Below are 3,359 nucleotides of genomic sequence, written 5' to 3'. Positions count from 1 at the left end.
TCCCCCTCCCTTGTTCTCTCTCTGCTCCCTCCCTCCCTCCCTCTCTCTCTCTCTCTGCTGTGGGCTGAGTCTCTTTCAGCATTTGTAGCATGTGCATCTGCTTTAACTACTTCACAGAAATAGAGGTGAACAGGTCGGTTCTCTGTGAGATGGCTCAGCCGCTTGACATTGTTTCCCACCATGAGCAAGCAAGCTGAGACATCAGGTTCATGCTCTTGTGGTTCTGCATGCCATAGATCTGATTAGGTCATAATCTATGCAATGATTAGGGGTCATGGGAAGCTGTTGATGCATGCAGTATGTATTAGGGCACTTCATGCAGGCATAAACGTAATTTATGCACAATTACAAATAAATAATGATTTAAATTCTTATTAATAGTTACCTAATATAAATTTATAATATACAGTCCTCTCTGAAACTATTGGAATCTCAAGGTTAATTCAATTGTTTGTGCTATACACCAAAAGACATTTGGGTTTGAGATGAAAAGATGGATATGAGACAAGAGATGAAAATTCTAAACTCTCCTCACGTTAATATTTTGATCCCAAACTCAAATGTCTTCAATCTACAGCAAAAACAATTGGCCTTGCCATTCCATTAGTTTATGAGGAGACTGTATTCATAATGTTGGCATAGTAGTGCAGCAGGTAGCATTACCACCTCACAGCTCCAGGGTCCCTGGTTCAGTCCTGAGCTCAAGTTATTGTCTGTTTGGAGTCTCTGTGCATGTTCTCCCTGTGTAATTGTGGGGTTCTTCTGGGTTCTCCAGTTTCAGTCCTCTTCCTAAAAAGTTGCTGGTAGATGGATTGGCTACACTATATTGCCCCTGGTTATCATTGAGTGTGTGTGTGAATAATGTGATAGACTTTTCGGGGTGTGTTCATGCCCAGTGTTTCTGACATAGGCTCCAGATCCACCGTAACCCTATCCATGATTGAGCAGTAACTGAAGATGACTGTAGGGATATATTAATAATATATTTATTAATATATTTATTCTGAAATAATTAACAACAAATAAGACATATTTGGCATACTATGATACAGGGCTAAGATATTTTGTTTCCCTTTACCAACTAACTGTGTAATGTTGACCTTCTTGACACTTTGGACAAATTAAGCATAAAAAGAAACCATTAAATCAATGGCTTCCCTCACACTGGGCACACTGGGGAAAGGCTGCTTTACATTTGCATCTTAATGACTCCATTCTTTCCATTGAGGACCACTTCCAGAAGAACACCCCCATCTTATTGTAATTACAGCTCTTGCTGCTAAAACTCTAGAGGATGTTATAGTTATCTAACTTTCTGGTTACCAAAACAGACTCCTTTTGGCAAAGTCTACAAATGCCAGTACGACACATTCAGTTCAATTCAATTCAATTCAATTCAATTCAATTTAGTTTTATTTGTCTAGTGCTTTTTACACTTGGCATTGTCACAAAGCAGCTTTACAGACATATATAAATTTCCAATCTAAATTTTAAATTGATAAATTAGTCCCTAATGAATACATTGTGTTGAGTCATGCTAAACCTGCAAATAATTTTGCTGAGTGACCTTTGACCTGCCAACAAGTGACTTGCTGCTCAAGCTCTATGCATTTGCCCTATTGGCTGTTAAGCCTATTGTGATTCAGGATTAGGTCCCAAACGCAGGCAACAGAAGTGATGAAAGGAGCGTTAAAATAGACTCTGGGAAATTAGTGCTTGAAAGCATGAAAGAACACAAAGCTTTTTACTGACTTTAGGCTTGTTAATTAGAATGGCCATGTTTCTCTTCTTCTAAAACAAGAAGAAGCAGTGACACATTTGGCCTCTGAATCATATGGAGCTGATAGGAGCCATGAAGTTTGTCTATTAAATGCTTTAAATAGAAATCCTGTTCAGAGTTGCAGTAGATCTGGAGCTTATCCTGGGAACACTAGGCAAGAAGCAGGAATACACCCTTGCTGTGACAGCAGTACATCACAGGACACATTTCTGTTCCGATGATATATTAAACCATATCTAATCCAACATTCAGCATACCATTTGAAACCACCAATACTTCAAGTGAAAAGTTAAATGGTTCAGTGGTACACTGTATATATGATTTTTAATTGGCTTATTGCAGCATATATTAGACTTAGAAAGGCCTTTCTCTTGATAATAATTCTTGACATCTTAAATAACAGACGAAGACTTTCTCAGAAGATTTGTTGATATGTTGTAATTTGCCAGGAGCTGGGACAGTTATTAATGTTTGCTGTGTCCACCACCCATTCTGCACATTGCCATGTTGCTGTGCTTAATTAGACCCAAGAGAGGTGCAACATCAGATGTTAGGATTTTTACCATAAAGTCAATGAAGTGCCATAAATTGGCCCGCCAGGGATAATTCCAAGGGTAGACAGGAATATTGTCCAAGTAAGGGGGTCTAAAATTCCCACTGATGCCCTTGAGTGAGCTATGAACAGTGTAGGTTATGAAATAAAGTTTGATAGTGAGCACACAGATCTACGAGACAGTTGGTGAGCTAATCCACAAGGTTCAGTTCTTTTGTATACATTGTAAACTCACTGTCAAGTTATATCAGGACAATAACATAAAACCTCCTTCGTATCACTGTTGTACCTTTGGCCCTTGGATTTTGGCATTCCCTTTCCCTAGCAACTAACCAGTGCAAATGTGGCAGAATAGACAGTGAAGATAATGATTATTTCGTGCGGTATGCCATTTGAATTTGGCCGGGTAGTAAAAGTGAGCATATTTTTACTTATCTGAGACATCTCATTTTAAAAACAGAAACATCTCAGCTGCATGTGAACTCTTGTCCAGGTTAACCATACGAATGACAGTTGAAACAAGCACACAGTCATTGAGGCTAAAATCCACTCTTCCAGACTGCTCTGTTATATTTATGTCTGTGCTGATCTCCACAGCCTAGCTAAAATACTCAGGTCTGACTGAATACCTCTATATGGTATTATTGTAGTCTGTCTTGTTGAGAAGGTTCTGGATGTAACAAAAGTAAAAAAAATAATAATAATAATAAAAGTGAAACAAGTGCAATAAAGTTAGCTGATATATTTTTCTTTATATATTATTGCTGTCTCTCTGCATGAGAAACTATGCTGGCTGTAAGTGTTTGGTAAAGAAGTGGAATATATTCCTGGTGTCACTCAGATACACCAGGAATATATTCCACAAAAGTGATTATGTAAAGAATAAAATACAGGAGAGTACGCTGTTATAGGAAAATAATTCATTACAAGGTGGTGTGATGTGATCCGACTGTACATGAAAGAAGGGGCCATCCAATGCGGATTATTTTCCAACAACAGAGGCATAACATACTTTATTCCTCTTAT

Source organism: Ictalurus furcatus, chromosome 9, assembly GCF_023375685.1.
Source record: "Ictalurus furcatus strain D&B chromosome 9, Billie_1.0, whole genome shotgun sequence".
In the NCBI taxonomy this organism is placed as follows: Eukaryota; Metazoa; Chordata; class Actinopteri; order Siluriformes; family Ictaluridae; genus Ictalurus; species Ictalurus furcatus.
Note: the sequence above shows the minus strand (reverse complement) of the source record.